Below are 13,319 nucleotides of genomic sequence, written 5' to 3'. Positions count from 1 at the left end.
AACATTTATAGGACTGGAAAAACATGAAAATACAGTTTAGAACTCAGCACTTTTCCCTTTGCACCACTACTCTATCTATCATGAAAGACCAGGAAAGCTATGTTTGAACACCTACCCTACAATCAAATTCTATAGCTCTATAGAATCTTCACTTGCAAGGAGTCACTGTTGGGCCATTCTTGATTATTATTCATCGAAGACTCTTCATTAAATTGAAATTTATTGTATACATGGGCTGGAGAGATAGCACAGGAATAAGATGCTTGCTTCTCATGTGACAGACTATTGATTCATGACCCTAGAACTTCATAATGTTTTCTGGAGGGACCAAGATCATCAACACAAGTGTTCCTTGAACATAGAACCAGGGAGTAAGCCCTTAAGTACTGCAAGGTGTGGTTCAAAAACCTATCAACAAACAAAACAAAATAAAATTATGGTATACATTTCAATTGACAGGAAATTTTTGTGTTACTTTTTAGGGGCGAAGGTGGTCACACCCAGCAGTATGAAGGGGCTGTTCCTGACTCTGTGCTCAGGGGTCACTCCTAGCAGTGCTCAGGGGACCAAAAAATGTGCTGGAGGTCAAACTAGGACTGACCACCTGAAAGACAAGAGCCACCCTGTACTATCTCTCCAGACTGATCAATTGGTTGAATGTTTTAAGAATCACTTTGATCTATTGTTTACCCTTTAATTTCCCTCTTATTGCTTATGATTTCTGTCTCTCTCTCTTTTCAGGAAATTGGAGTTTTTGTTTCACAGAGAATCTCATAGTCTGTACTTTGAGGGGAGAAACCCCATAATATCATTGAATATGTCACTTTGTCCCAGTATCTTCCACCATAGTTGAGTAAGGAAATTTGCTCTGAGTTGAGAAGGGTAAATTTTGGAAAAGATGTTTCATTACAAACACCCCAGATCTACTGAACTAATTAGAGGAGTTTACCATGAATAGTACGATTTATTATTCAGAAGTTGCTGACTCCTTCAGGCTGTGTTTATTTCCCTCAGCATGTCTCAGTCTGGGACTCAGGGTGCGAAGCAGTTACTACCTGGTATTTGCAGTTCCCATGTTTGAGGACAAAAGCTGAAGGAGAGTACAGCCAAACCACACAGATGCATCTGCTTCTGTTTGGAGGTAGCATATGTCAGGTCTGCTCACATTCCATCAGTCAAAGTCTTGGCCAAGTTCAAAGTCAATGGGACACGCAAGGAAATCAGGGTAATATTGGAGAGAAGATGAATAATTACAAACATGTCATGTAGGGGGTTTTATTGGTTTGTTTTCATCTTTGGTGAAATTAACATCACCATATCATAATGGCTGCAAAATGGTGTACTTATTTTACCATTTTTCTATCATTTATGAGTTGGAATGTTACATAAAGAAGAACTTCCCCTTTTAACTATTGTTTAAGATACTATTTGTAGGTAATCATCTTAAAGGTAAGATGATTACTTGATACTTTGATGTTCATTTCCTGTTATCAAAATTAAGTTCCTTCTCTACTATCTTTAGAAGTTACCTCTGAGTGCTTTGAAGTAAAAGGAGCTTGATTGCAAATTAATAGACTTATACATATCTGGCACATTTCATTCTATCAGTTATTCTTATCCTTACTATCCTTATGAAATGATCACATCATTGTTTAATGGGAGACTAGCATCCTTTGGACATAAACCAAGTTCTTGAATACTTTGCTTGCTTTCTGGTATAAGATATTTCAAGCTCATTTTGTTCATTTTCTGCCTTGGAATCTGACATTTCTCCAAGAAGCTCCAGTCTCTTTTTAAGGAAAATGGTATTTAGATTCTATAATCTTGGCACTAGAAGTGTTTTGCTATTGAGTTAGTCATTGTTTCTAGATCTTTTCTTTGTACAAAGTTTAAAAATGTGTTTTTATTTTGATAAAATATATAATGAGCATATATTAATATTTCCAATTTTAACTCAGGGTTTCTGCCTGATCTTCCAAATATCCCAAATCAAATGATGATTCGAACAAACTTAAAATTTAATATGACAAACAAGAAAAATTAATCCCTAAGTGCAATTTGATGACATTAAATACGTATTACTAAGTTTGGGGTGTGACATAATTATATTTTTAAAAGACTTCTTTGTTTTTGGAGGCCTCACATGCTGGGGGAAATGGCAGCTCAGATAGAGAAGGGACCACCAAGTAAAGGGTGCTAGGAGGGCCTGCTTGGGATGGGAGAGGCGTGCTGAAAGTAGATTATAGACCGAACATGACGGCCACTTAATACCTATATTGCATACTACAACACCCAAAGAGGGAGAGAGAGAGAGAGAGAGCAAAAGGGAATGCCCTGGCACAGAGGTGGGGTGGGGTGGGGTGGGGGAGGGAGGGCTGGGGGTTGTGGGAGGGAAACTGGGACCATTGGTGGTGGAGAATGGGCACTGGTAGAGGGATGGGTACATGATCATTGTATGACTGAAATGCAAGCACGAAAGTTTATATAAGCCTATAACTGTAACTCACGGTGATTCACTAATAATTTTTTTTAATTTATACGTTAAATATAAGGAATGGGTAGACTAGACAGCATATAAATGAAAATAAACCAGCTATTAGGTAAAGGTAAAGGTAAAGGCCCTCCCGTTGATCGTCGATTTGCTCGAGCGGGCCCAGTAACGTCTCCATTGGAGACTTTGTTGTTACTGTGTCTGGCATATCGAATACTCTCGGTAGCTTGCCGGGCTCTCCGAGAGGGGCGGAGGAATCGAACTCAGGTCGGCCATGTTGGCCGCTTGTAAGGCGAACGCCCTACCCACTGTGCTATCGCTCCAGCCCATTATCTTTTAAAATTTTGGCCCACACCCAGTGGTGCACAAGACGTACTTTTGCTCTGCACCCAAGGGACACTACTGGTGGTCTCTGAGAACCAATGGGGTGTTGGAATCAACCCCAGTTAGCCACGTGCAAGGCAAATGCCCTACCCACTATGGTAATGCTCTAGACCTGTACAATATTTCTTAATTGTTTTATTTGGGTAATAAGTGCATAGGGTATAGGTGGGCATAGGGGGCTATTATTTGAATCTTTTAATAATACATTTTTAAAAAATATTCTCTAAAATAATATTTAATGACATGAAACAATATTCACACCATACCACTAAATGAAACATAAGTATACATTTGTATAACTTTGTAGAATAATCACAAATTTGTAGAAGGATAAAAGGCTTTATACACATATTCATAAAGACTGCAAAAATTTACTCAAATGATTAATGGTTCTCTCTGTGTTACAGATTATTTTTAGTTTAGTTTTTGTGTTTTTCTCAGTATGCCAATTTTTCAATGTGAACATATACTACTTTCATAATCAGAGAGAAAGATAAATGTTATTGACTAAGTGACTTTAAAACAATAAATATGTCTCCATTTCCTTGTTTGCATGCTTTTATGATAATGGCATTTCCCATCTTCAAGCTATTACCAAACCTTGTCACTGTGTCACTGCCTGAAAGCTTGTGTGCTTTTCCCCTTCTCGCATTTTCCTCCAAGCTGCATCTGCCCTGCCAGGGGCAGCCCTCATATTTCTTCCACCACTGAGTGCCCACATGAAAGTCAGGACCTTAACTCAGAGTGGGAAAGAAAGAATATCACTTTACTCTTTTCTGTTCAGAGCTGCTTCCCTCTCCCTTTCCTGACTTAAAAAATTTTAAGACTTAAAAAAAATGAGAACAGTTTTATGTTCAAAGTAAAATTGAGAGGCAGGTACAGAGACTTCCCATGTCCCCCTTTGCCATCACAAATTTCCTACCAGAATGGTACTTTTGCTTCAATTGATGAGCCAACACTCACATGCCGTTATCACCTAGAGTACCTAGTCTGCATCAGAGTGCTGAGTCATGCTTGGTCTGTATTTTATCAATGTGGACAAAAGCATAGACAGGTACTCAAAACTATAGTGTCATACAGAATATTATAGTTCCCTAACAATCCTTTGAGTTTTCTTGTTTATAACCCCTTCCCAACACCTAAAAATCACTACTTTTTTTTAAATGTTTTTCCAAAATTCTATATAGTTGGAAGGATGTAGCATTTTCACATTGGCTTCTTGAATTTAGCAATTTGCATCTAAGTTTCCTTCGTGTCATCAGCAATTTGTATCTAAGTTTCCTTCATGTCATGACAATAAACTCTTCTCATTTGTGGGCAGGACAGTATTCTATTATGACTGAATTTCTTTATCTCTAGTTTTCTTCCAGGTTTCTTATAATTTTTATTAATATTAATAAGAGTACATAATATTTACGGAGCTCTGCTAAATATTAATACTTAGCTTATCATTTTGTATGCATTAATGATTTTAGTCCTCAAAAAAAACTCAGAAGGTGGGGCTGGAGGATAGTACAATGAGGAAAGTTTGCCTTGCATGTGGCCAACCTGGGTTCAATCCCTGGCATCCCATATGATCCCCCAAGCAACACCAGAAGTAATTTCTGAGCATCACTAGATGTGACCCCCCAAAAAGAAAAAAAATAACCTCAGAAGGTTCAGTGGTACAGCACCTGCCTTGCAAGTGTGAGTTCATGGCTTTGATCCTCTGTTATGCCTCCTCACATGCCCAAGTAAAACTCCAGCAACACATTAGTGCCATTTGGGATCTCTGGAGCTGCAGTGAAGTATATGATCAGCTGGAGCTATAGCACAGTGGGTAGGGCAGTCGCCTTACAAGCGGCCAACATGGCCAACCCAAGTTCGATTCCTCCGCCCCTCTCGGAGAGCCCGGCAAGCTACCGAGAGTATTTGATATGCCAAACACAGTAACAACAAAGTCTCCAATGGAGACGTTACTGGGCCCGCTCGAGCAAATCGACGATCAACGGGAGGGCCTTTACCTTGTCTACGGCCATACCACCCTGAACGTGCCCGATCTCATCTGATCTCGGAAGCTAAGCAGGTTCGGGCCTGGTTAGTACTTGGATGGGAGACTGCCTGGGAATACCGGGTGCTGTAGCCCGGCTGGAGCGATAGCACAGCGGGTAGGGCGTTCGCCTTACACGCGGCCAACATGGCCGACCCGAGTTCGTATTCCTCCGCCCCTCTCGGAGAGCCCGGCAAGCTACCGAGAGTATTCGATATGCCAGACACAGTAACAACAAAGTCTCCAATGGAGACGTTACTGGGCCCGCTCAAGCAAATCGACAATCAACGGAAGGGCCTTTACCTTTACCTTTACCTTAGTACACTGCAGCCAAATGTATGTGACTCCCTTAGTTGTAACAAAAGTAAAGTAAAGTAAAGGCCCTCCCGTTGATCGTCGATTTGCTCGAGCGGGCCCAGTAACGTCTCCATTGGAGACTTGGTTGTTACTGTGTCTGGCATATCGAATACTCTCGGTAGCTTGCCGGGCTCTCCGAGAGGGGCGGAGGAATCGAACTCGGGTCGGCCATGTTGGCTGCGTGCAAGGCAGACGCCCTACCCGCTGTGCTATCACTCCAGCCTTAGTTGTAACAAAAACCACAACAAATGGGAGAGAAAAAGCCTCACAAATTAAGAAAATTCTAATACTGGAGCCTGAGAGATAGTACAGTGGATTAAGATGTTTTCCTTGCACACAGACGATCAGTGTTCAATCTTTGGTATCCCATATGGTCCACCAATCACTGCCAGAAGAAATTCTTAAGTGCAATGCCAAATGTAACCCCTGAGCACAACCAGGTGTGGTTCCTCCCTCCCCTGCAAAAAAAAAAAAAGAAGAGAAAGGAAGGGAGGAAGGGAGGGAGGGAGGAAGGGAGGGAGGGAGGGAGGGAGGGAGGGAGGGAAAAAGAAAAGAAAAGAAAGAAAGAAAGAAAGAAAGAAAGAAAGAAAGAAAGAAAGAAAGAAAGAGAAAACTAAAAAAGAAAAGAAAAGTCCTAATCCTTACAACTCTGCAATTTAGTGATTCTATCCAGCATGAAAGGGTCCAGTTCAGGGCGGACTTACATAAGCTATCTAGTCACGCTCCAAGCTAGAAACTATGAGCTCACAATCATGACTGTCTGTATCTAAAGTTCATGGCATTTCCACTTTGCCCTGCTTCCTTCTTTTAAAAAGAAATTAAAAAAAAGAAGGAGAAAACACCCTTAAGATCAAAAGTCTGATAGAAAATTTTAAAAGGGATGGGGAGGGAGTGTGTTGTACTTCAGTAATAAAACGCCTGCTTTGCACGTACAGGTATTAAACTTGATGATCAACACCAAGAAATAGAAAAAATTAAGTGTGTGTATATGTGTGTTTGTGTGTGTGTGTGTGTGTGTGTGTGTAGGGAGATTGTGTCTATTTGCTTAATAATTTGTGTCCTATTTGTATTGCAATAGATTTGTTCTTTTATCATCTGCATCATTCTAATAAAATCAGAATTAATATGGCATGATAATAAAAACTCAGGTTGAACAAACTCTTACCAGGAAAGCTACAGACAACCAAGCCTTTAGGAGTGATTGGGTCAAGGGAGAAGAGCACATGGTGCGAGAGTATCATCAATGAGGATGAAAGGGCGAGAAGGAAAAGTTTCCGCCCCAGAGAGAAACGAAGCCAGTGACTGTGCCCATCTTAGGGTTCTTAAGAGCAAGAAGAGGAACTGAAATATAGTATTTCCAGGAGAATGTCTGCACATCAACTTTAACATCCTGAGTAACGTCATCTTTGGCTCAGTGTCCCTTTGGTGAAAACATGTTCTTTCAGGCTGTAAAAAATTAGAAAGTCTCTAAAACATACAACATGCCTTTCAGAAATAAAAACCAAATGAAATCATATTTCTCTCATGGAAGTTCCTCTGCCAATCAACTGAATGTTACCTTGGATGCAGCCCTGATTCACCTGGGGAAAGTCCACATCCTTCTTTGCGTCATCTGATGCCCAGTCGTGCCATGGTCCCCGTGCTGTGAATGGTCCACAGCCAACTCCTCTGCAGCCCACTCTCTCGAGTGTGTGGAACCTCCCTGCTGGGAGCAAAGAGTTTCTTCCTTTTTATGGACTCATCCCCCTCCCTCTTTCACAAATTAATGTGGTTCTTAGGATCCTGCTGCCACACTGTATCAGCAGAAATTTGACAAGACATAGAGATGCAGACTGTGAATTACCTTTCCTAGGTAGATATTTGCATTTTTACAGCAATCTAGAGAAGAAAATGCTTTAGACCAGAGGAAGGGGTTTTGTCATTAAAAAGCCAAAATGGAAGAAACAGACCCAGGTGATCTTTTCTGAGAAGTAGGGTGGGGCCAACAAGTTGAGCTCAGGGAGCTTGAGTACCACCACTAGGACAACACAGTTCAATATGAGGGCCTCAAGATCCTGAAACAAATGACCTTTAGGAGTCACTATAGATTCGTGCACCCATCAAGTCACACTGTAATGAAGCATAGACAATGACCACAAGCTCTTTATTCAATAGACATGAACTCTTTGAACCTTTTAAATACATTTAAAACATTGATGGTACAAAGAATACAGCGGGTAGAGCACTTACCTTGCACGCAGCTGATCTGGGTTCTATTCCCAGTACCAAATGTGGTCCCCCAAAGCTGTCAGAAGTAATCTCAGAGTGAAGAACCAGGAGTAAACCCTGAGTAACACCGAGTGTGAACCCCAAGCCAAATTAATTAAAAAGTTGAGAGCTCCCCTTCTGCATCCCCCTCCCCTGCCCCCCCCCCCCCCCCCCCCCCCCGCAGCAAGGTGGCCAACCGCCTCAGAGCTTATAGGAAAGGAAGGTATGAGCCGGCAGTGACAGGGCAACTGCAATCTCATGGGAAGAGGGGTGGTACCAGCTCGTCCTTCACTTTCTAGCGAGGTCCTGAGTTGCCCCCCAAGAGCAGCTCTCCGGCGCAGCCATAACACAAGACGCACAGAAACCAATCTCTAAATTATCTGGCTCTTTGCAGAAATCCAAAATTGTGTGGCCACAATAGTGGTCGTGCAACATTATATGATTCTCATAACCAGCTATAGAAAACAAAGTATTTCACAATGCCTTTTCAGCAATTCTGATTGTTGGGGGGGGATTCTAAACAATAATGGTGCATCTTTTGTCGAAATGATGAATGTAACCAATGTAGAGAAGATATAAGTAGAAATCATCTGCCTCACAGGCATTGGGTGGGGTGGAATGGGGGAATATTGGGGTTAATAAATAAAACTATGAAAAAAAAAGTTGAGAGCTCTACTAGAGGGGAGAGAGAGAGTAGGAGAACAATGACAAAAACCGATACAGCACAGGACAGACACACATATAGTAATAACTCCTAGCTGGTGAGTGGGAGGGATACTTTCAAGCTGAATTTATCCCAGAAGTTTTTTTTTTCTTCCTGCCACAAGCTAACTGTATCCTTAACTCCATTCCACCGAAACAGGAGTAGTGAGAAGAAAACAAATCACAAATCCCCAAACCACCAGCAGGCATTTTTGAAGAACTTGAGAAAAGATTTCCTACTTGAAGACAAAAATTTCCCCAGATCTACACAGAAGCACAGAGAAACAGAAATAGGTAGATATAGGTGAGCATGCTCTGGGGGTAAGTCATGTCACATATGTTATATGAACTACGAACAAATATAGGACATTCCCTGAAATTTGACTCATCACTTTTGTAAGAACCTGCCTCCTTCAGCATGAATTGTGGTGCAACTTCAGCTGCAGAAAATATAGACAAATACACACCAGAATAGAAGTGGAAAGCAATGTAGAAATAAATATCAAACTAAAACCGAATCAAGTCGGATCCCAAATGCACTCTGTGCTTGCTGCTTTTTCATGTAACTAATACTGAATCTTTACTATGTACCTAGCACTATTCTGTTTTTATGCGGATTTGTTTAAATTTTTCTTATTGGCTTTTGGGCTGCACCTAGCTGTAGTCAGGGTTTATTCCTGACTCTGAGCTTAGAGATCAGTCCTGGCAGGCTTGGGGGATCATCTGGTTAGGCAGGGTTAGAACCACAGGCAACAAAGGCAAACACCTTAAATGCTATATGGTCTCTATGGCCCCCAGAATTTTATCATTTTTACATAACACTTTGAATTAGATACTACTCTCACACCCAATATATTTTAAAAAATGTTCCGTTCTGCATAAAAAGCAGATAATAAATTTGGGCCAGGCAAGGTAACAGGTTAAAGTCAGAGTTAGGATTGAAATTGAGGAGAACTAAGATCTAGAGAGAGCTATGTGCCAAAATAATGTCAATACATGATTAATTGTAAGAAATCCTGCCATATGACTTGGTTTTGGAGGCAAAAGGAATCCTAAGTTTTTTGTTTGTAATTTGTGGGGAGCACACCAGCTCAGGGATTATTCCTGGCTCTGTGTTCAGGGAACTATATGCAGTGCCAGAAATGGAAATGGGGTCTGCTGAATGTAAGGTGTCTTTCTGTTCGTTGGTTTTGGGGTCAAACGCAACATTTCTCCTGTATACGCACTCAGGAATCACTCCTGTCAGGCTTGGGAGACCATATGAGATACTAGAGATCAAACCAAGTTGACTGTATGCAAGACCAGGACCCTACCCTAAGGCAAGCACCTTAATCCTTATACTATCTCTTTGGCCCAAGTCCAAAGTTTCTTGACTCTGCTGTACATTTTCCATCATATTTAATAATCAATTTGCCAGTGGTGGGAAAAGAAATCATATACCAGTGTTCTAGGATTAAAACACAAATGAAGCTAATCAATAACCCCCTCCTCTCCTCCCTACAGAGCTCCTTCCCTGATAGACATAAGACCTCCTATCCCTAACTAAACTATTTTGAGCACTTTAGTTACTTCTTCCTGGGAGAGCCTCTTTTTCATACTTTGCTCAAGACCAGAGATTCTTTTCTTGAATACATTTATATGTATTTCTCCTCTATGAAAATGACTTATAGGAAGTTGAATTTTTAAAATATTGAAAAAGGGGGCCTGGAGCAATAGCACAGCGGGTAGGGCGTTTGCCTTGCACGCGGCCGACCCGGGTTCAATTCCCAGCATCCCATATGGTCCCCTGCATACCACCAAGGGTGATTCCTGAGTACAGAGCCAGAAGTAACCCCTGTGCATCACCAGGTGTGACCCAAAGCAAATAAATAAATAAATACTGAAAAAGGACTAAGGTTCTCCTTCAAATATTTGCAAGGCCAGCATCTTTCTAATAGGAACCATCAGAAATGCACCAAGGATATAACTATTGTATTATTTATGACTTGTGCATTTAGTGAATCGTGGATAATCCATTTCATTGTTTCGGTTGAATAACTCTCAGTTTTTCTGTTTATTGTTTTCATTGAGCTCCAGGGAAAAGAACATTTTCAAATATCTTGAAAAAGATGTATTTGCTCTGGGTTCACCACACTTTCCCCTACTGCTGCTCCCACCAACAGCTATTGTCAATAAAAATTTGGTGACCAGAATACGTTGTGGAGAAAAGCAGTGTCTTCCCTCACTTGAGCAGAATTTCCACAAGGCATATGCTTACTTGGATGCCCTGAGCATTCACAGTGTCCTCTGCCCATTAAAAGGAAGCCAGGTAGAGCAGACACTGTTTCTCACTTGGAACTACTTCGTATTTCTACACTGCAGCAAGAGCTAATCAGTCCACTCAGATGAGGGTGTTCTGACTCAAATAACACAAGCCAGTGTCTTTTGCAGGAAGTCAGAATGTGGCCTGCAGGACCAGCTGCCCTGTCTTGTCAATAGAAGTGGGTATAGAATCAACACCCACAACCCAATCTGAAATTGCATTATTGAATGATATTTTTTGTGGCTTCTACATTTAAAAGCTAACATTAGGACGAATAACTGGCAAACAGATAGAAAGTAAGTACTTTTATTGCTTCCTACATTCTTCTTCAAGTTCCTTTTTATCTTTTCCCCACGCCTTATTCATCAAGCCTTTTTTTTTATCTTTTACTTCATTCATATCTCACCTTTAAAAGAATCTGAAATCTATTTACCACATTGTGTGTGTGTGGGGGGGGAATGATAACAGAGCAAGCCTCCAGGCTTCTTAATAAAGATTGTGGTTCTTAGATTGCCTTAAAAAACAAAACAAAAAACAGAACCACAGAGACTGTACAGAGGTAAAGACATGTGCCTTGCACAGAAACAACCCTGAGTACAGCTGAGAATGGTCACTGAGCACAAAGCAAGGAATAGCCTCTGAGCATTGCTGGACATGGCCCACCCCACCCCTAAAATGCGAATTCTGAAATCATAGACACTCTTGGGACTCTATACTGTGACTAAGAACCCAGGAGGCAATGCACCTGTTTGTCTCACTTGGAGTAAGCAGACAAGGAAGATCAAAGGCATAAAGCACTTAGAGTGTAACTGAGGGGTAAAGGGACTTGAAGAAAGCAGGCCTCTTGGAGTCTGCAAAATACCTATCTATTCTGTCTAAATTTTGTGTCTTCCCTATTCCCCCACCCCCCATTAAGTTGGATCCTCCACTAACCTCTGGCACCTGTGAGTGTGACCTTAATTGGAAACTGGACCTTTGCGGGTTTAATCAAGATGAAGTCAAGTAGAATGGCACACAGTCCCTGCACCCATGCAACAGAGCCTTATACAAAGGAGGAAAAAATCAGACACACAGAAAGCGAGGATGACTTAACAACAAGACAACAAAGGCAGAGAATGGAAGGATGAGAAACAGAAAGGCAAACATGTTAGAAGTGAGGAAAGAACAATGCTACTCAATAATTCAGAGAGAGTATGGTCAGGCCCACACCCGGATGTCAAACGTTTAGGTGCCAGAAACTTGAGACAGTGAATGTATGATGCTTTCATCCACCATTTTGTCGGGGCAGTCCATATGATGTTCTGCGTTGAGTGAATTTCTTCACAAATACCACAGTCAACTCCTCCGCTTCCTGATTCCAGAGTTTCAGAAAGTAGATGACCTTCAGAGCTTCCTCTCCTCGATCCCTGTAATGCCACACAAGACATCCATGACCTGCTTCTAGAACTTGTGAAGATGACCAGGGTTGGGAGTTACTCGAGCACCTTGAGCATTAAAGCAAAAGTCTGTCAGCTGGAAGAAAATTGGTCAGAAATCAAGGGAAGGTCTTCCTTTAATCTGAAATTGCTTGTTTCACTGGAGCTAGAGAAAATGGACTCATGACCACAGACTCTGGCTCTTGCAAGAGGGAGGACAGAAATGTCAGTGGGACAGAGATGGTGGCAAGTTTCTCTTTTTGCTTCTCAGGAGCCAAGAAAACTGTCAGCATTAAAGGGAGTTGTGGGAAGTGATGATCACAGTGATTATTCCATATGCCTGCGGCCGATCTTATCTCGCGTTGCTCTCTGGCACTCACACTCAGAGTACATAGCTGTCCAGTGTCCTGGAAATAATAGCAGTCATGAAAAGCTACCGCCTATCAAGTGCCATACACTGCACTTCTATTATTATTCTTTTACATTCTCAAAATCACTCTACAGGGCACATAAGCCAGATTTTCTAGGTCAGGCTCAGAGAACCAACAGAATCTGTTCAAGGTGACAGAGATGTGGTTGAATCAAGGTCAGACCAGACTGACCCCCACTGGATGGCACCAACAGTCCACATATACACACCCCTCAACTAGCCTTGGGCACTGAATTCTTTAGTGGTGATTTTGTCCTTACTTAGTGTACCACCTGGAGGCTGCACCAGTCCTTTATTGGTTTCATGGGCATTTTCAATAGTGTCTGCATTTTTTGAGGGAGAGGGGGTTGATTTGGGGGCCATGTCCAGCAGTGTCACTCAGGGCTTCTCCTTGGCTCTGTGCTAAAACTCACTCATGGTGGTATTCAAGGACCCATACGCACTGTCAGGGGTCACACCAGGGTTGGCAACATGTAGGACAAGAACCTTAAACCCTGTATGATCTCTCTGGCCATGAATTTTTTTTTTTTGCTTTTTGGGTCACACCTGGCAATGCACAGGGGTTACTCCTGGTCCTGCACTTAGGAATTACTCCTGGCGGTGCTCAGGGGACCATATGGGATGCTGGGAATCAAACCCGGGGCCGACCGCGTGCAAACACCCTACCCGCTGTGCTATCGCTCCAGCCCCCATGCATTTTTTTTAATTGAGAAATGTTTATTGTAGCACTGTCCTCCCGTTGTTCATTGATTCGCTCGAGCGAGCACCAGCAATGTGTCCTTTGTGAGATTTGTTACTGTTTCTGGCATATCGAATACGCCATGGGGAGCTTGCCAGGTTCTGCCGTCCGGGTGAGGTACTCTAGGTAGCTTGCCGGGCTCTCAGAGAGGAGAGGAGGAATTGAACCTGGGTTGGCTGTGTGCAAGGCAAATGCCCTACCCACTCTGCTCCAGCCCAAGAGA

At 42.1% G+C, this 13,319-nt stretch overlaps 1 non-coding gene across 1 annotated transcript; it reads left to right on the top strand.

Annotated features, from left to right (window-relative positions):
* Positions 1–4,881: 4,881 nt before the first annotated feature.
* On the top strand, positions 4,882–5,000 carry LOC130018735 (5S ribosomal RNA). Its single transcript, XR_008791620.1, has one exon. It is a non-coding gene; the product is annotated as a 5S ribosomal RNA (ribosomal RNA).
* Positions 5,001–13,319: the final 8,319 nt, after the last annotated feature.

Source organism: Sorex fumeus, unplaced genomic scaffold (assembly GCF_029834395.1).
Source record: "Sorex fumeus unplaced genomic scaffold, SorFum_2.1 ptg000265l, whole genome shotgun sequence".
Taxonomy (NCBI): domain Eukaryota; kingdom Metazoa; phylum Chordata; class Mammalia; order Eulipotyphla; family Soricidae; genus Sorex; species Sorex fumeus.
Note: the sequence above shows the minus strand (reverse complement) of the source record. Positions and strands in the feature narration are given on the sequence as shown.